Raw genomic sequence first — 22,421 nt, forward strand, 5'->3', positions numbered from 1 at the left:
CTCATGGTCCTCTGTTAAGTTTCTCCTGTTAGACCTATGAGTGAAAACATATGGTATCTGTCCTCCTGCTGACTTATTTCACTTAGCATAACACCCTCGAGTTCCATCCAAGTTGCCACAAATGGTCAGATTTCATTCTTTCTCATTGCCATATAGTACTCCATTGTATATATACCCCACATGTTCTTGATCCATTCATCAGGTGACAGACATTTAGGCTCTTTCCATGTTTTGGCTATTGTTGAAAGTGCTGCCATGAACATTGGGGTACATATGCCCCTATACATCAGCACTTCTGTATCCCTTGGGTAATCCCTAGGAGTGCTATTGCTGGGTCACAGGGGAATTCTACCTCCACACTGTTTTCCAGAGCGGCTGCACCAGTTTACATTCCCACCAACAGTGAAGGAGGGTGCCCATCTCTCCACATCCTTGCCAGCATATATAGTCTCTTGATTTGTTCATTCTAGCCACTCTGACTGGCATGAGATGGTATCTCAGTGTGGTTTTGATTTGTATTTCCCTGGTGAGTCATGCTGAGAATTGTTTTTTGTGTCTGTTAGCCATCTGGATGTCCTCTTTAGAGAAGTGTCTGTTTATGTCTTCTGCCCATTTCTACACTGGATTATTTGTTTTTCAGGTGTGGAGTTTGGTGAGTTCCTTGTAGATTTTGGATACTAGCCCTTTATCTGGTATGTTATTTGTAAGTATCTTTTCCCATTCTGTTGGTTGCCCATAAGTTTTCTTGACTGTTTCTTGCAGTGCAGAAGTAAACAACTATTTTAAATATTTTAAATAATTACAGGAAAAATATTTTAGTACTAATTGAAGTATACTAAGAATGATGAAACAATATCTTAGAGTCAAAATGAATAATAACAATTAAAACAAAACTTCCCTACATGTGTTAAATAGCATTTTGAAGATGGCAGAAAAAATAATTGCAGAGTTGAAGATATATTAATACTAATTATTTAATATGAAATCAGAGAGAAATAATATTGGAAGAAAAGTGAATGAAGACACCTAGAACTGTGGAATAATATTACGCAACTAATATATGGGTAATTGTCTCAGAGAGAAAAATAATAGCTGAAAATTTCCAAAACTGTATAAAAACTTTAATTTATAAATCCAACAAGCTCAATATAAACCCATAGAGAACTGAAACAAAGAAAATTAGATGTAGACACCCCACAAACAAATTGCTGAAGGCCAACACCAAATTGAAAAACTTAAACGCAGGAAGAAGCTAGAGAGAAATGGATCCTACATAAAGAAAGCAAGGATTTGTTAACAGCTAATGCCTCAATAGAAATGATAGAGAAGAGGGACACTTGAGTGGCTCAGTTGGCTAAGAGTCCAGCTATTGATTTTGTTTCATGTCATGATCTCACAGTTGATGGGTTTGAGCCACACATCAGGCTCTGTGCTGACAGTGCAGAGACTGCTCAGATTCTCTCTCTCCCTCTCTCTCTGCCTTTCCCTCACTTGCATGCTCACTCTCTCTCCCCCAACAAATAATAAATAAATAAATAAATAAATAAATAAATAAATAATAAAACAGAGAACAGAAAGTAGTGAAATGACAAGGTGAAAGTGATACTCACACACACACACACACACACAATAATAACAACTGTCAACCAATGCTCCTATATTCAGCAAAATCGCCTTTCAAAAATGAAGGCAAAATACAGATAGTTCTTGATTTTAAAGGTAATAAACTGAGAGAAGTATTGAAGACCTGCTCTACAGAAATTGAAAAGAAAGTCCTTTAAGGGGCGCCTGGGTGGCTCATTGGTTAGACTTCCGACTTCAGCTCAGGTCATGATCTCATGGTTTGTGGGTTCAAGTCCCGTATTGGGCTCTGTGCTGACAGCTCAGAGTCTGGGGCCTGCTTTGGATTCTCTGTCTCCCTCTCTCTCTGCCCCTCTCCCACTTCTTCTCAGTCTCTCATCAATAAATAAATGTTAAAAAATTAAAAAGAAAAAGAAAAAACCCTTCAGACAGAGAGGAAATGACACTAGGACTAGGTTGTAATCAGTTAGACAGAAAGAAATAAAGAGCACTAGGAAGAGAAATAATTTAAGGGCAATGATTAAATATTGATATATATTATTTTATTTTTCTCTTGACTTCTAAAATCCATATAACTGTTTAAACCAAAAAGTTCATGCATGCACACACACACACACACACACACACAAGCACACAGACGTGCATTTGCACGTGCATGAAAACACACACATCAGCAGAAAGAACAGGCAAGGAAATGAAGTTATTCTGAGAAAAAGTTGCTGTATTTCAACCAATGTAAGTCAATAATTACATGAAATAGGTTATTATCATTTAAAAATATATTTGCAGGAGCACCTGGGTGGCTCAGCTGGTTAAGCATCCGACTTCGGCTCAGGTCATGATCTCACAGTTCATGGATTTGAGCCCCACATTGGGCTCCGTGCTGACAGCTAGCTCAGAGCCTGGAGCCTGATTCGGATTCTGTACCTTCCTCTCTCTCTGACCCTCCTCTGCTCATGCTGTCTCTCTCTGTCTCTCAAAAATAAATAAAAAATGTTTAAAAAATTAAAACTAAATAAGAATAAAAATAAATAAAATATATTTGCAAACATTATTAGAATGCTAAAACTAGGAACAAAATAAGGAAATCTGCCTTTGAACTCCTTTTCAACATTTGAAAAGAGATTTTAGCCAATAAAATAAACAAAGAAAATAATCAAAAGTCATACAATTGAAAAAGAAGAAGGAACAATGTCTTCATTTGCAGTTGGTATAATATTGTATATAGAAAATCCTAAGGACTTTAAAAAAGAACTGCTTAAAGCTGAATTTAGTGTAGTCATTATTAATATGTGAAATCAACTATATTTTCATGTACTATTAACTCGAAAATGAAATGTTACAAAAAATTCTATTTAAAAATTATAAAAAGTTAATGAACCTTTGCTAAGAGAAAGTAAAGAAAATCTAAATAAGTGGTCAATCATACCTTTTTCATGTACTGGAATACTCATTAAAAAAGCAATTTTCCCTAAATTCATACACAGGTTAAAAATATTCCCTATCAAAATTCTGGATTGTTTTATTATTATTTTTATTAAGTTTATTTATTTTGAGAGAGAGTGTATGAGCAGGGAAGGGAAAGATAGAGAAGGGGAGAGAGAGAGACAGAGAGAGAATCCTAAGCAGGCACTCTTCATCAGCACAGGGCCTAATACGGGGCTTGAACTCATAGACCATGAGATCATTACCTGCACAGAAATCAAGAATCTGTCACTAAACCAACTGAGCCACCCAGCCACTCGCAAAATCCTAGATTTTACCAAGAAAGTTATACACTGATTTTCTTATGTATATGGAAATCTAAAGAATCTACAGTAGCCAAAATAAATTTGAAAAGTAGTACAAAGTTGGAAAACTTATATTGCATGATTTCAACATGTATTATAAAGTTTTGGGGCTCTGTATGATCAAGACAGTGTGGTATTAGTAAAAGAATAGATATGTATTCTCATACACGATAAGCTAAGACAGATAAAAGAGAGTCAGATATTGATCCAAAGACATATGTTCAATTGATTATCCACAAAAGTGCCAAGGAAATTCAATAGGGAAAACAACATTTTTAATAAGCAGTGGTTGAACAATAGGGTCTCCAAATGGAAAAAAAAGTCTTCGCTCTCCACACACTCTATAAAAATAATTGCCTCATAATGGATCATAGCCATAAAATATATTAACTGAAAATATAAAGCTTTTAGAACAAAACATGAGAATTATTTTGTGTTTGAGGGTTATGTAGAACTTTCTTTAATTTTTTATAGTTTATTTATTTTTGAGACAGAGAGAGACAGAGCACGAGTGGAGGAGGGGCAGAAAGAGAGGGAGACACAGAATTTGAAACAGGCTCTAGGCTCTGAGCTGTCAGCACAGAACCCGACGCAGGGTTCAAACCCATGAACCATGAGATCATGACCTGACCCTAAGTCGGACGGTTAACTGACTGAGCCACCCAGGTGCCCCTGTAGAACTTTCTTAAATAGAAATAAAATCTGAAACTATAAAAGGAAATACTGTAAATTATTATACTAATAAAAATAATGAACATGTTAAAAATTGGATAATTACATGTTAAAATCATAACCATCAAAAATTAACAAAGTTTGATGTTAGAAAGACACAATTTAAAAATGATAATGCAAGCCACAGACTGAGAGAAAATGTCAAAATATAAATTTCATAAAGTACTTGTATCAAAAATACATTAATAATTCATACAACTGAATAAGACAGATAAACAAATAAACCAGCAAATGATTTAAACTGACACATAATCCAAAGAGGTGTTATAAGTAATGTGCACATAAGAACATGAAAAAGATTCCCAGAAGCACTAGTTACTAGGAAAATTAAAATTGAAATCACAATGTGATACCACTACATATCCACCAAAAGGGCTAAAATAAAGAGGACTAAGTTTACCAAGTGTAATAGAGTACATGAAAAAACTGAACCTTAAACATTGCTATTGGGGATATAAAATGGATAGTGTGGTAGTCAAAGTGTGAGTGTGTGTGTGTGTGTGTGTGTGTGTGTGTGTGTTTAAAGCAAAGTATGCACTTTATAAAGGACCAGGCAATTTCTCTCCAACAAATATATGTAAGAGAAAAAAAACACATGTCCATAGAAAGACCTGTATGTGAATGCTCAAAGCAACATTATTCATAATAGTTCAGAATTGTAACAAACTAAACTTGTTTCAACTAGAAAATGAGCAAAATAAAATACATATATGTACTCACAAGTAATTCTGAACACACAAAAACATGGATGAGTCTCAAAAAATATGATGTTGAGAAAAGAAGCTAGATACAAAAGATTACATGCTATATCATTTCATTCATGAAAATTTGTGGAAAAGAGAAAATGTTCATTCACACACAAACACACTCAACATTATAATTGTTTGGGAACAGACTGGGAGCAGTGATTGATTGTCACAGACATGAAGATATTTGGGGGTAATGGATATGATTTAAACTGATTTGGGGGCAATTCTCATCGATGTACAAAATTATGATGTCTATGATTATCACTGGTGAATTTTATTGCATGTAAACTTAAGAAAGTTGTCCAAAAGTAAAGAAGCATTTATCAATGTAATAATATAAAATAATATGAAAAGCGGAAGTATGTGTACAAATGTGTTATGTGCAGTGAAATAGAGACAGATATCTCAAGTACTCAGACTTCAAAAATAATTTTAACTATTAAAAATAATATCTTCTGGCTTATTTAATGAATATGAAATCATGAACATTAGTGAAACTCCCCAGAGCCAAAATAATTTTGTATCCAGAGCCGGAGGAGAATAATAAATGCAAATTGCCTACTTGGTCTTTAACTGCCTGCATTACTAATACGTATTTATGACAGACATCATTTTTTCTGAACACTGGGGAAAAAATAAAGGATAAAGGATGCTTTACAGGTGATAAAACATATATATCGGTCATGCCTAGCATTATAAATAATGAGGTATCTTTCATGTAAAAACTTCAAAGGGAGGGGTGCCTGGGTGGCTCAGTCGGTTAAGCGGCCGGCTCCGGCTCAGGTCATGATCTCAGAGTTTGTGGGTTCGAACCCCGCATCGGGCTCTGTGCTGACAGCTCAGAGCCTGGAGCCTGCTTCGGATTCTGTGTCTCCCTCTCTCTCTGACCCTCCCCTGCTCGCGCTGTCTCTCTCTGTCTCTAAAAATAAAATGAAAGACATAAAAAATTAAAAAAAAAAACTTCAAAGGGAAAAGGAACTATACTCATCACTTGTAAATATTTTAAAGTATTCTAAAGATATATATTTATAAATTGCCAGGCGTGTTTCCACATTCAGAAACTAAGTTATGTTGAACTTTAATGCAGTTTGATAAACATTGTTAAATGTAAGCACTTATGTAATGAATGAAATAATCTGGAGCTCTAGAGTGACACGGGACTCTACAATGTTCCCCACCGGCCACCCAATGTTGCCAAGTTTTTATTAGTATTAATAACTGACTTTCAGGTTTTCTCTTTCAACCATATTAGCTTCTACCCTTCAGGGTTGTTTCGTGTCTGCCTACAGCTGGTCTCCCTTTTGAGACCCTGACCACATAGCCCTGTTATAATTTATGTTCCTCCTAAACTCCCAAGGACTCTAACACTTGTCATTTAAATTTGTTAATTTCCCACTGATAGCATGTAAGCTCTAATTGAGGATTTGAAGGACTATTCTATGAAAAATGTACAGAATATTAATATATGGAATTAATGACATTAAATTTGCTAATTAAGGGGTTTATTATCTTCATTCTGGTTTATTCATAAAGGAATATTTTCATTACGTGCCTACTATGCTTCAGATACTAGCATTTTCTCTGGTTCAGCACTGGGACTTGGAAAAGGGTCCATGTGATAAATATATAATGAAACCTAAAATTTCCTCATCTGTATGTTTTGTGTCAAAATAACTTCAATAACTAATAAAACAAGTTTAATAGCTTAACTTGAAAACATATGAAACTACATCTAATCAAATTAAACCATATTTTGTATTTGCATTTATACCAAATAACACTGTATATTTAATTCACTATTTAAGAAATAAAAAGAAAAAAATGGACTTGACTATACATACACTTAAAGCTAAGCGAAAACACTACACATATGTTCAAATGTAGCCCTAATTACCCACAAAGTGAACAGTCCAGATTCCACTTCAATCTAATCTAAATTTTGTAGTTTTTAGTGGAAAATTACGTGAGTAGCTTTCATTGATGCAGACACAGGGCAATGTTGAAGTGTTTTTTTGAAACCATAACACATAGAAATTAGAGCAAGGCGGAAGTTTCTTTTGCACGTAAGAACAGCTAAAATCCTCTTGTGGTATTGACTTGAAAGGAAAATTATTCTGAGGCACCTACAAGTAAGATCTCACAGGATAACCTCAACTGAGATACTTTTTGTGAAAGCTTTTTAAGTTGGAAGGAAGTACAGCACACAGAATTTAACTATACTTTGCTAATAATTAGTTCATTGATATATATAATTTTATTTACTTTAAATCAGTCATTAAAATAAACATTGTACTTCTTAGAAAATGGATTGGTGACAATATTATAACTAAAAGAGAAGGATAATGCATTGCATTAGAGTAGATTTTCAAATAGCAATTTAAAATTTATATATTAGAAAAACATGACTGAAAAACAAGGAAAAGCACAGTCAATACTTTTATAAATATTCTGAGAGTCACACATTTTGCTCATGTGAAATGATCTGCCTCTGTCTAATAAATAAAATTTCAATTTTCAAGACAGTATTTTCCTCTACATATATTTTTTATGCATGCCTTTTACTTCTAAATAGCTGGCTTAAACATAGTTTACTTTGATCAAGAGCAAAAGGAAAGTGGTTAAAGCCGTTTATGATTATTGGACTGGAAAGCATAATTACTTTAGAATCCAATTTGCATTCATCAACTGTATCATTAGGCTCAAACTCTAGCATTTTGGAAATGTGGGTTTTTAAGTAAAGAAAAATAAATTTTTAAACGCCTCTCTTTTCAAATAGTAAGCCCACATAAATTACAAAATCAAGTTTTGCTTAATCTTTCCTTTTGCCTTTTACATATAATCTCATAGTGGGAAAAGCCATCTAAGCAAATATCCATCAAAATGAGGAATCAGTTTCAAAAGGCCTTTGGCAATAGATCATTTTGGCTATCGAGGAACCCCTCTTGTGAAGAACTAACCTCTTCAGCAATTTAAAGGAGTGTACTTTAAATATTTTTGTAACACAGCTTTCTTATACTATCGGATGAAATCTGCACTTTGCTGCATCCAGAAAGAAATCGTATTTTTCCTAACCACAGTCCTGCCAACATTTAGACAGCTTCATCTCTTCAACATCTTCTTTCTTCTCCCAACTAAACAACAGTCGGATTTGTAACAGCTCTTCATATGACACAAATATAATGGTTACTTCAAAATGCAGTACCTTGTTTTGGGTGGATTCTGGTTTGTCAGTCCTCCTTGCTCTATTTTCTAAGGAGTCTTCTAATTTAAGATATTGCCCTTCCAGTGAACTCAACACAGAATCTTACAACAGTTAATCAAAGATACATGAAGACAGAGAAAACTACAGAGGGACCATTGTAAAATGGAACAAATGAATGAGAACAGGGCCTAGAACACCACAATAAATGCCATAGTTGTGAAAACAATTAAATGACAAACACTTAAAATAGAAATATGTAGCATTCAAACTATGCTTCAATAAAAGGTGATAAAGGCAAATGAGATTATTGTGCATAATAAAAAAGGCAACAAGAAGAATAGAAAAGATGGGAAAAGTTTTAAAATTGTGTGTGTGTGTGTGTGTGTGTGTGTGTGTGTAAAATATGACACTTAACTTTTAGCAAGTGGTTCAGGCCATTGTGGGGCCAAATAAGTCTGAAATCTGTAGACAGGCCAGTGGGCTAAAAAGTCAAGAAGGATTTTTATGTTAGTCTTGAGACAAAATTCCTTCTCCAAGTGCTCAGAAGAACTTCAACTGATTGGATGAGGTTCACCTACATTATCAAGGTTCATCTTCTTTGCTTAAAGTTAACAGATTGTAGATATCAATCACATCTACAAAATACTGTCACAATACCTATATTAGTGTTTGACCAAACAACTGTTCTTGGTAGTCTAACCAAGTATACACATACATTTTAACCATCACACTTACAAATTTAAAAAGTCTTACCACATGATGCAGCAATCGTGCTCCTGCAAATTTACCCAACTTACATGAAAATGTATGTGCACATTAAACCTGTGCACGAATATTCATGTAGCTTTATATACAATGGCCAGACCTAGAAACAACAAAGATGTCTTTAATACCTAAATAGACAATCCATGGTACACCCATACAATGAAATATTATTCAGTGGTTTAAAAAAGAAGATCTCTGCTGTGTCCCAGAGCATTTGAATTGTTGTATTTTCGTTTTCATATATTTTTAAATTTCATCTCTAATTGCCTGATTCACCCAATCATTCTTTAGTAGCATGGTTTTTAACCTCCACATTTTTGGAGGTTTTCCAGACTTTTTCCTGTGGTTGATTTCAAGTTTCATAGCATTGTGATCTGAAAATGTGCATGGTATGATCTCAATTCGTTTGTATTTATGGGGGGCTGTTTTATGACCTAGTATGTGATCAATCTTAGAGAATGTGCCATGCGCACTTGAGAAGAAAGTGAATTTCCTAGCTTCAGGATGCAGAGTTCTAAATATATCTATTAATTCCATCTGTTCCAGTGTGTCATGAAAGTCCACTGTTTCTTTAGTGATTTTCTGTCTGGTTGACCTATCCATTGTTATAAATGGAGTATTAAAGTCCCCTGCAATTAGCACATTCTTATCGATGAGATTGTTTCTGTTTGCAATTAGTTGTTTTGTGTATTTGGGTGCTGCCGAATTTGGCGTATAGATGTTTATAATTGTTAGCTCTTCCTTATGGACAGACCCTGTAATTATTATATAATGTCCTTCTTCATCTTTTGATACTGCCTCTATTTTAAGTCCAATTTATCCGATATAAGTATGGCTACTCCAACTTTCTTTTGGTGTCCAGTCACATGATAGATAATACTCCACCCCCTTACTTTCAATCTGAAGGTGTCTTCAGGTCTAAGGTGAGTCTCCTGTAGACAGAAAATAGATGGATTTTGGTTTTTTTATCCATTCTGCTATTCTGTGTCATTTGATTGGAGCATTCAGTCCATTTACATTCAGTGTTATTATTAAAAAATGTGTGTTTAGATTCATTGTGTTCTCTGTAGAGTTCATGTTTGTACTGATGTCTCTGCCATCTTATATTCCTTGCTACATTTCTCTCATAGAGTCCCTCTTAGGATTTCTAGTAGGGCTGGTTTGGTGGTGATGAAGTCTCTCAATTTTTGTTTATTTGGGAACACCTTTATCTCTCCTTGTATTTTGAATGACAGGCCCACTGGATAAAGGATTCTTGGTTGCATATTTTTCCTGTTCATCACATTGAAGACTTCTTGCCATTCCTTTCTGGCCTGCCAAGATTCAGTAGATATGTCTGTATCTACTCTGATAAGTTTCCCTTTGTATGTTAGGGCCCTTTAATCCCTAGCTGCTTTCAGACTTCTCTCTTTATCAAAGGCAGTCCTAAGAGGAATGTTTATTGCAATCCAGGGCTATTTCAACAAACTAGAAAAGGCTCAAACTCAAAATCTAATAGAGCACCTAAGGAAACTAGAAAGGGAGCAGCAAGAACACCTCAGACCCACCAGAAGAAGAGAAATAATAAAGATCAGGGCATAAATAAATAATATAGAATCCAAAAACGCAGTTGAAAAAAATCAATGAAACCAAGAGGTTTTTTTCTTGAAAAAAAATAAACAAAATTGATAAACCTCTAGCCAAACTCCTCAGAAAGAAAAGAGAACACTCAAATAGACAAAATCATGAAGGAAAATGGATCTATTAAAACAGATCCCTTGGAAATACAAGCAACCATCAGAGATTACTAGGAAAAATTATATGCCAACAAACTGGACAATCTAGAAGAAATGGAAGAATTCCTAAACATACATGCACTACCAAAATTGAAATGAGAAGAGAGAGAAAATCTGAACAGATCCATAACCAGTGAAGAAATCGAATCAGTTATCAAAAATCTCCCAATGAATAAAAGCCCGGGGCCAGATGGATTCCCAGGGGAGTTCTACCATGATCGAGTGGGATTCATTCTTGGGTTACAGGGCTGATTCAATATTCACAAATCCAACAATGTGATACATCACATTAACAAAAGAAAAGATAAAAACCATATGATCCTGTCGATAGATGCAGAAAAAGCATTTGACAAAATATAACATTCCTTCTTAATAAAAACCATCGAGAAAGTCAGGATAGAAAGAACTTACTTAAATGCAGATACTTTGCATATCTTTAACAGTTCACATCATGGACTATCAGTGTTCTCTTTATTACTGGAACTAGAATCATTTGCATCTAACCAACAGCTAATATAACCCTCAATGGGGAAAAACTGAGAGCTTTTCCCCTCAGATCAGGAATGCGACATGGGTGTCCACTATCACCAATGTTGTTTAACATAGTGCTGGAAGTCCTAGCATCAACAATCAGACAACAAAGGGAAATAAGAGGCATCAGAATTGGTAAAGATGAAGTCAAACTTTCACTTTTCACAGACGACATGATCGTCTACAGGGAAAACCTGATAGACTCCACCAGAAGACTTACAGAACTAATCCATGAATTCAGCAAAGTTGCAAGGTACAAAATCAATGTACAGAAATCGGTTGCATTTTTATATAACAAAAATGAAACAACAGAAAGAGAGACCAGGAAACTGATCCCATTCACAATTGCATGAAAAACCATAAAATACCGAGGAATAAACCTAACCAATGATATAAAAGACATGTATGCTGAAAACTACAGAAAGCTTATGAAAGAAACTGAAGATGACACAAAGAAATGGAAAAACATTCCGTGCTCATGGATCAGAAAAATAAACATCATTAAAATGTCATTATTACTGAAAGCAATCTAAATATTCCATGCAATCCCCATCAAAACTGCACCATCATTCTTCTCAAAGCTAGAGCAAATTATCTTAAAATTCGTTTGGAACCACAAAAAAAAAAAAAAAAACCCCGAATAGCCAAAGTAATATTGAAGAAGAAAACTAAAACGGGAGGCATCACAATCCAAGATGTTAGCCTCTACTAAAAGCTGTCATCATCAAGACAGCATGGTATTGGGTAGACACATTGACCAGTGGAATAGAGAACCCAGAATTGGACCCACCAGTGTATGGCCAATTAATCTTTGACAAAGCAGGAAAGACTATCCAATGGAAAAGAGACAGCCTCTTTAGCAGGTGGTATTGGGAGAGCTGGAGAGCAATATGCAGAAGAATGAAACTAGACTACCTTCTTACACTATTCACAAAAATAAACTCAAAATGGATAAGACTTGAACTGAGACAGGAAACCATCAAAATCCTAGAGGAGAAAGCAATCTCCTACTTGACACATCCCCAAAGGCAAAGGAATCAAGAAGAAAAATGAACTATTGGCACCTCCTCAAGATAAAAAGCTTCTGCACTGCAAAGGAAACAATAAAAAAAAAAACTAATAGGCAACCAACAGAATGTGAAAGGATAGTGACAAATGGCATATCGGATAAAGGGCTAGTATCCAAAATCTACAAGGAACTCACTAAAGAGACCACACTCTAGGCCCTGAAACGCCTTAACAAATTAAAAATAATAGCTATCATTCAGGTTTTCCAGTTGAGTGGCTAGCTACAGCTTCCCTTGTAAGATCTGGCCTACAGAGCAGATGATCATGGAGATCTTCAAGGAAGCTGGGGCTTCTTCACATATTTTTCTCTCAGGTATTAACTGAAGGGTATATCTTCTGGATCCTCCCAGTATGGGAGTATGAATAGATCTTAAATGACAAATCCAATTTAATATTCCAATCTCTCTAAGTCTCTTAATATCTTCCTCTGTGTTAAACCAAGGGAGATGTGGCATTTCCAATTCCCTCACCTTTCAGTCCACACTGCAACCAACTAGACTGTTAGAGCCCTTTCTATCTCCATAAGATCCAACATTAAAGAAGAATTTCTATTTATTAGGCCCATATCAATAAATTCAGTCTGATCCAACTTTATGTTCTTTTCATCAATATCCCACACCTTTAGTATCCATTCCCATACACATTTCTCAGATTTCTGTTTGTATAAATTAGAAAATTCAAGTAGTTCTTTTGGAGTGTGCCAAACCACATCATGTGTCACACTTCATTCTTCACCATCAGGGATCTGCTGGAACCTATGTCTAGTTATAAATTTAGAAGCATAGAGAGGTAGGGGTGGGTCCTGAGAAATGTCAGATTGTATTACATGGCAATATAGCAACTGCCTCAGGAGTGGCCATTATCATTACCTAAGGCAATACAGGGCAAATTCTCTCAGCTGATGTGGAAAGGCCCATACCACTGGGGGTGAAGAGGCCAGGTCTACTGAGATGGGAAGACCTCTTCCACTGGCAAAACCCAAAAAACTAAAAAAAAAAAAAAAGACAAAAAACAAAAAACCAACAAAAAAACTAATCAGAATTAAGAATCTCAAAGTCCCCTGCTTCCCCTGGATCTTCCCAAAGCCCCCATCCCAACTTATAGGATCTCACACGTTCCCAAGAAATAGCCTCATTTTAACAGCAGACATCTTCTGAGGCTGGGAGCTCAACTTCTGTTGCAATTTAGCCAATTGCAAAACGAAGTTCTAAGTTTGATTTTCAGACATTTCAGCTCTGTAGCAAGAGGAGACAAGGCTCTTGTTTAGGGCACATCTAGAAGCTTTCTGTTCATGTATGCAGGGCTTATGCTGGGAAGTAAAATCCTAGAGCTCATTTCTCTCTTTTTCCACTTTGTCCCATGACATTAGATGTAACCAAGCAACATAATTATGTTTCTTAGTTTTCAAAAAAATATTTAGAACTCTCATATATATATATATATATATATAGTCACTTAGCTCTTTTTTTCTTAGAAGTGATTGATTAGGAGGATTAAAATGCAGATACTTTGCATATCTTTAACAGTTCACATCATGGACTATCAGTGTTCTCTTTATTACTGGAACTAGAATCATTTGCATCTTTATATCTAACCAGATTACAAAGCCAATCCCAGGAACTTCAGAACAATTCAGAAAACTCATTCTTAAAATTATATTTCTCTAGAACCACTCTTGGTACTAAAAATGATTAGTCAGGGTTCTCCAAAGAAACAGAACCAATAAGATATAGATAGATAAATAGATAGAAGATAGGGAGGAAGGAAGGAAGGTGGGAAGACGAGAGGCTAAGGAGGGACCAATGGAGGAAGGAAGAGGGGGTTTATTATAGGAATTGGCTTCAATGATTATTGAAGCTGAGAAGTCCCACAATTTGTCCCTGTGTGAAGGAGAACTGGTGATGTAATTCAGTCCTGGTTTAAGGCCTGAGAATCAAGGCAATGGTGTAATTCCCAGTCAGAGTCTGAAAGCCCAAGAAGTAGGAACAATAATGTCTGAGTGGAGGAGAAATGGACATCTCAGCTGAAACAGAGAGAGCAAACTCATCTTCCTTTCTATTCCATTCAGATCCTCAAGAGAATGGATGATGCCCACCCACACTGGTGAGGGCAGTCTTCTTTATTCAATCTACTGACTCTGACACTAATCTCTCCTAAGTACATCTTCACAGACACATCCAGAAAGTATATCTTACCAGTGGTCTAGGTATTCCTTAGCCCAGTCAAGTTGACACATAAAATTAAACATCACATCATAAAATCCAACAATGGCACTCCATATCATTTATCGAAAAAAATTGAAAACATGTTCACACAAAACCTGTACACAGATGCCAAAGCAGCTTTATCCAAAATTGCCAAAACCTGGAAGTAACCAAGATGCCCTTCAGTGGGTGAACAAATTGTGGTATATCTAGACAATGGGGTATTACTCAGCACTTAAAAGAATTTAGTTATCAAGCCATGAAAAGACAAGTAGGAAACGCAAATGAATATTATTGAGTAAAATAAGGTTGTCTGAAGAGGCTACATAGTGTACAATTCCTATTATATGACATTATGGAAAAAGCAAAACTACAGAGACAGTAAAAAGATCAGTGGTTGCCAGGGGTTGGGGAGAGGAACAGATGAATAGATGTGGCATAGAGGATTTTTAAGGAAGTGAAACTACTTTGACACTAAAATGGTGGGTAGATATGTCATTATTCATTTCTTCAAACCCAAAGAATGTACAACACACAACACTTCTATATTACATTAAAGTGACTCCTAATATGAACTATGGACTTCAGGTGATAACAATGCATCAATGTAGGTTCATCAGTTGTAGCAAATATACCACTCTGGTGTATCTAGGGGATGCTTATGGGGGATGCTACATGAGTGAGGGACTAGAGATATATGGAGAATCTCTGTACTTTCTGTTGAATTTTACTGTGAAACTAAAACTTATCTAAAAAATAAAGTTCATTTAAATAAAAGGTCAAGTGGGCCAAATATTTCTAGCATAAACTACAGACAATAGGCTTATACCTTTAATATGAAACACATTTAACTTATTTTTAAAATAGTTACAATTTCTTTATTGAATACCCAAATTTTCATTTTGTGTATGTAATTAAGGAGTCTCTTTAAATCAAAAAAATTTGGTTATTCAATTATTTAAATTATTTTCAAGCTCAATATTATTATAGGGCAAGCCAGCTATTTGAATTTTACTAAGCTTCTATATTCATATAGATACTTAGAGACACTAGTTTATATGACGGTTGTATGTACTGTAAGAAGAATAACATTGAGTACAGCTGCTTGAACTCAAATGATTCTGAGAAATTTTTGGAAATACAAGTAATACTATCTTCCCTTTGTAGCTGGTTATTCTCTGTGACAATGTCACTATTTTAAACATTATAGGCATGTACATTTGTATTCATTACCTATTCCTGTAACAAATTACCCTAAAACCTAATGGCTTAAAATAACAATATATTATTTCTCACAGTTTCTGTGGGGATGAAATTCAGGTTTAAATTTTATTATTCTTCTTTCTCAGATTCTTCAAGACTGCAGGCAAGTTTTGGCGAATGTCTATAGACATCTCAAGACTCAACCAGAGAAGGTTGTGATTTCAAATCTCACTCATGTGACTGTGGGCAAGACTCAGTTATTTGTAGACTGTAAGAGTAACTTAGTTCCTCATTGGTCATTGCTGGATGAAAACCTTAGTCCTTTGCCATGTTGGCTAAGTAGGATCATTGGTGATTTATAATATAGCAGTTTGCTTCACATAGTGAGCAAGTTGACAAGATTGAGATAGTACAGGCAAGACAGGACTCACAGTCTATAATAGCCTTGTCTTAGAATTGACTTCCTCTCACTTTTGTCTTATTCTGTTTGTAAAAGCAGATTAGTAAGTTCAGCATATGCTCCTGGAGAGTAGATAACAAAGGGTGGGAATGCCAGGAAGTAGGAATTTTATAAGCTGCCTACCACAATGTTTGTTTTCTGCTATAAAATTATAAACTACTACCATATAATACACATTACTGTTCGACAAGCCTAAGTTGACTCAGCATCCTATTGTCCTTATGTGAAAAATCAGTTGGCATAGTTAGATGTCAAAATTTTTTTTGAATAAAGAATGAATCCCTAGACAATCATTTATTTTCACTTTGGCTATTAAAGGCAACTGCAGTCTATCATAACCTAAACTGAAAAGGTAATATTTCATGCATAAATGTATGTATTTGGAAACTTTTCCTTACAGGCTGTAGGGTGACAAAATATTTAAGAAAGGAAATGTAGTCCTAAGAGGAACTGATTCACTAGAGCAGACTATATATCTCTTTCATGAAGCTTTCATTAATTTCCTATATTGGATAACAGTATAGTCAAATTGGAAGATCCTAAGTAGAAGCTGCAGTCCCTAGAGGTCTCTACTAATTGTGATCCTAAGGCAAATCGTTAAGGCAAACCTCCCTTAATTAGATATATTTCCCAAGTTGGAGGCAGAACACTCAACAACTCTCACTACTGTGGTAAGGATCTTAGCATTGATTGCTTTCTCTTCCACACTCAGTCAATGAATTAGGACTCCAGTTCAATCAGATGCATTTATTTCTCAACATTGTTAGCATTCTAAGTAGCTGGCCACGAGTTATCTTGCACTTTCCATCAAGAATGACAATTTCAAAATACACTAATATTTCCATTGATTGGTATAACCCTAATTGTTTTCCTATACCCAAACAAGATTCTCTATCATTCCATTTAAGTATAGAATTGAGCCTGGTAAATTTCTTTTACTGCACCGCAGTAAGCAAAGAAAAGAAAAGTATGTGCACATATTTTAAAATGATACTTCTATTAAAATGTACTATTTTATGCAATCACTAAATTGGGCACGTGAAATAACTCCAAACTGGAGAACAGTTTACCAAAATGCTTCACGTTTCTAGCTCATATCTTAGGTGCTGAACGAGAGCCAAATTCACCCTGCTCTGCAGCCAGTACATATAAGCAGAACAGTCACTCTTCTGAGATGACAGACGAAATGCCAAATAAACGAGACATGCCACACAGTTAGCTGAATGCAATATTCTCTTATCCTTGTGAAGACGCAACAGCTTTATAATACAGGTTTTTCCTAGAGAAACATTAGATTAATTCTCAACATTTAATCCAATTATTTACTTTTTCTTCTAAATCTAGTAGATGTCTTCCTATGTAGCCTATAGAAATGGATTGCTTGTCATCCTATGCTTGTTTCTTGTTGGTTAGTGTTTCTCTACCACGTTCTAATGTTTCCTTCCAGGTGGACAAAGTCCATCATTATTCTAATTCTTTCCTTTTTTTTTTTTTTTTTTGTCCTTTAAGCTTACTTGAAGAGAAGTAACTTAATCTGACAGATGATTTTTCAAGGAGAAACTTGGTTCAATTAACCCGGGCTTCTCTCTATTGCTTCTTGAGAATGAACTTCCTATAGAGAAAGCAAACTCTGCTGAGATCCTGACACTATTTTCTATAGAGGCATGCCACCACATGGGAAAGCCTGCAGAGATCCATCATCATTATCGGTTTTAAGTGCCTTTAATTCTTGGATTTACTATTAATAAAAAGGCCAACTTCCAGCAGATTCAGCACATTATTTAGCATCAACTTATCAGGAATAAAGATGATGTTACATTCTCTATTGACTTAAAGTTCTTGTTTTATGTGTCATTTATTAGCAACTCAGATGCAGAGTAGTATTATATATTAGACCCATTTAAGCAACAATAATTCCTGTAAAGAGTTACTTTTCATTATATTTTTCTAATTTGTTATTGTCATCATATCGTAAACTATTAAATTATTTTCTGTATCACAAATTTGATAACATTGTTGACAATATACCAACTGATCCCATTTTTGTGCTATACAAATATGACATGAATTGAGCATATTTTGATTAACTTCTAATATTTACATCTTGGTTTTCTAGTTTATTGAATTGATATCAACTTCTAATGATAAAAGATAAGAATACCATTTTTCTATTGAACTTAATAGGAATGACCCTAGAGTTTACTACTCAATAGTAAAATAGCTTATTTTTGGTTTGAGATAATTTCTTTAATGTGAGGAATGTATTTCCCCATTTGTTGTTTACAAGAGATAGCTAAATTAATTTGTTTCCAGTGTTGTTGCTATTAATATTAAATAACTTAAGTCCTTATTTAGATTAAAAAATTAAGTAGTCTTAAGACTTATAATAAGGTATACTTTTCTTCTTTCTAATTTTAACTATTTTAAAAGTTATTTTTAAAGTATGGCATATGGATAGCATATTTTGTGAAACCTAGCATATGTAAAAATACATTTTTTGTAATTATGATGCTTAAAAATCTACTTGACTGAATATAAAATTTAAAATCATTTGAAGAGGGGCACCGGGGTGGCTCAGGTCCAACAGTTAAGCATCAGACCTCAGCTCAGGTTATGATCTCAAAATTCATAGATTGGAGTAATGTGTCCGTCTCTGTGCTGACAGCTCAGAGCCTGGAGCCTGCTTCAGATTCTGTGTCTCCCTTGCTCCCTGCCCCTCCCCCATTCACACTCTGTATGTGTGTGTATCTCTCTCTCTTAAAAATAAATAAAACATTTAAAAAACCCTCTAAATCACTTGAAGATTCAGCTACAGTGTATTTGTGAAGCTAATATTTTAAAATTTTTATTATAACCCTGTTAGCATACATTGCAAAGAAGGTATATAACCATCAAAAAAGGAGTAAGTAAAATATATCAGTTGTTATAAATCCACATAGATCCACGTGCATGCACTAACCAGAAAAGTTGTAAAGTATATATTAATTTAATAAAAATGTCACATATACATTCATATATAGGATAAATACAAGGGTTTAATTTCTTTAAAAATGTAATTAGACATATGTATAACTAATTGACTAGTTTAAATAGTCACACTTTAATATTTCATTTTTAGTGAGTTGTCATGGAAATTTTAGTGTAACTTTTGAAAAATCTATTGATCGATCAATTGATAGATATTTTGAGAGAGAGAGAGAGAGAGAGAGAGCATGAATAGAGAAAAGGGCCAGGGGCAGAGGGAGAGAGAAGGAGAGAATCTCAAGCAGGCCCCGTGCCAAAGCAGAGTCTGATGCAGGGCTGAATCTGCCCTGAGCCAAAATCAAGAGTCAGACATTTAACCGACTGAGCCACCCAGGTGCCCCTTTAAAACTGATATTAAGGACTACCACTCATTGTAAATTTTAAAATAGAAGTTTGAAAACCCCTTAATTTGCCATTTATTTGTGCAATATGTGTAACAACATACATGAAACAAAATGCACAAAATTTTTAATTGTGGTTATACTGAATAGTTGCAAGAAGACATTTCATCCCTACAGACATTAAAAATAAAGTGTTCTATCAATAGTTTGTAATTATGTTTTATGTGTTTTAATATTTTCAAAGGTAATATATAAATAACATTATTGTTATTTGTCAAAACAAAAACTAAACTGGATAATAACTTCTTTTGCAGCATTGTGCATGCATTATTATTATTCATGAAAATCAAATTTCATAATAGGCAGTTTTAATTCTGTTTTCAGAGACTACAGAGGAAAAATATGGTGGAGCAGAGATCCACAGTTTGTGATTTTTTTTAATGACATGCTTGTTGCTTGTTCTCGTGTATTGCATTGATTTGTTTTCACTCAGGAGAGATGTGATGCCATGCTATCTCAACTGTCTTACTTTCTGATTCTCTGAACTGGCGTACAAATGTCACACATTTACTATAACTGGCTTCCCATCATTGCTTACTGGTCTTTATTAATGAGTAATAAAAACATTTCTTTGATAATAGTGACTGCTACCATCCACCCCTGCCCTCAGTATCCCATTTCTTTCCCTCCTTTTTCTGCATGTTAGAAAAATGTGTAAGTTAACAGCCTGGGAGAGAAAAAGGCAGATCCTAGACATTAATGGCACAATTAAAAGATTTTCTAGCTTGTTCATACCAGGATTCATTGAGTCTGAGGTCAAAGTGAAGAGAATGTTCAAAGTGTCATCCTATCATTTATTTAGTAATCTCAATATTATTGAGCAAAGTATCATATGGACAAAACTCTGGACAATTGTCTTGTTTCTACTTCAGCCCCACTTGCTGAACTAAAGACAACTTCTCCATGATTCAAAAAGCAATCTATACAACAACCACATTACGTAAAGTATATTTCAATAAACTGCTTTTAAAAAGAGACGTAATCTATTACTCAAAATCTTTACTCTTTTTAACTTTTTTCTTTTTAAATAATTGCAGATTCATAGAAAGTTCCAATGACCGTACACAAATCCCACATACCTTTCACTCAGTTTCCCCTATGCTTGTATCCTATATAATAATAGCACAATATTTAAGCCAATAACTGACATTGGTACGTGTGTATCTAGTTCTACATCATATACCTCATGGGTAAGATTATATAATCACCACCACAATCAAGATAAATATTTCCTTTATACTATTCATGAAAAGACATACTTTCCCCTCAGTTCCTGCCAACCACTAATTTGTTCTCCATTACTATGGGTTTAAGTTCTTTAGATGTTTATATAAGTTGAATTATGAAAGATGTGATCTTTTGAGATTGACAATTTTCACTAAACATCATGCCCTTAGGATCAATCCCAGTTCTTTCATGCATCCATACTTGTACTGCTGAGTAGCACTGCATGGTATGGATGTACCACAGTCTGTTTAATCAGTAACCCACTAAAGGTCATTTAGAGTGTTCCTGGTTTTGGGTTACTACAAATAAAACTGCTATCAACACTTACCTATATGGATTTATATGAGCGTACATTTACATATCTCTGGGATAAATGTTCAGGACTATTATTGCTGAATGACATTGCAGTTGCAGGTTTAGTTTTTTAAACAGACTCTCAAAGTTTTCCAGAGTGGTGTGTCACTTTTTTCCTACCAAGAATGTATACAGATTCAGCTGTTTCAAGTTCTTAGTATACCAGTTGTCATGCTTTATTTTAGGTGTCCTAAAGATGTGTAGTGAGATCTCATTGGAGCCTTACTTGGCAATTCTCTAATGACCCATGATGCTGAGTATCTTTTCATGTGCTTATTTGCCAATCATAGGGCCAATCTGAGATGCCCTATTTCTTCACATCTTTTATCCATTGCCAACCGGAATGCTTTAACTGTTGAGTCTTGAGAGTTCTTTACATTTTCCAGACACTAGTCCCTTGTCAGAGAAGTTGGCAAACGTGTTATCCTAGTTATTAGCATGTATTTTTGTCTTTTTTCCACAGGGCAAAAATTTTTAATTTTCTTGAAATCTAATTTCATATTGCACATGGTATAGTGAGTATCATGACTTAAGAACTCTATCAAATCCTAGGTCCCAAAGATTTTTTTCCTATCTTCTAAAAGTTCTATAATTTAACATTTTTACATTTAAATATATGATCCATTTTGAATGACTGTTGTATAAGATGTGCAGATAAGTCAAAGTTCACTGTTTTGCCTATGGATTTAAAACTGCTCCAGCACCATTTGTTCAAAGAAAATATCCTTCCACCATTGAAGGACTTCACTTGAATATCGGGGCATTTTATGTAGGGAAATTTATATAAGCATTCTGTTGTTCCATTGACATTTGTGTCAAATGAAGTGTAGCAGAATAGGGGGCCACTTTAACAGAAATTATTTTAAGCTATTTCTCTATTTTTTAAATCTCTTTCAATTTCATGGATATCAGTTCTTGTGTTTATTGTTTTATTTCTTCTGCTTTCAGTTTATTTCTCTCTCTTACCTATCTCTCTTATCTCTCTACTTTCTTGAGATAGAGACTTAGACTAATGAGATATTTTCCCTTTTCTAAAGTAAGCATTTAATGCTATACATTTCCATCTCAGCACTATTTTAGTTGTGTCCGCTCCAAATTTTGATATATTTTCATCTTCATTCAGTTCAATGTATCTTTTAAATGCTTATTTATTTTTGAGAGAGCACATGCAATCAGGGGAGGAGCAGAGACAAAGACAGAGGATCCAAAGCAGGCTCTGTGCTGACAGCAGTGAGCTTCGTGTTGGGCTTGAGCTCATGAGCAGGATCATGAAATAAGGTGAAGTCAGACACTCAACTCACTGAGCCACCCAGTCACCCCAGCTCAGTGTATTTGTTTTCATTTCCCTTGAGATT

Source organism: Suricata suricatta, chromosome 7 (genome assembly GCF_006229205.1).
Source record: "Suricata suricatta isolate VVHF042 chromosome 7, meerkat_22Aug2017_6uvM2_HiC, whole genome shotgun sequence".
In the NCBI taxonomy this organism is placed as follows: Eukaryota; Metazoa; Chordata; class Mammalia; order Carnivora; family Herpestidae; genus Suricata; species Suricata suricatta.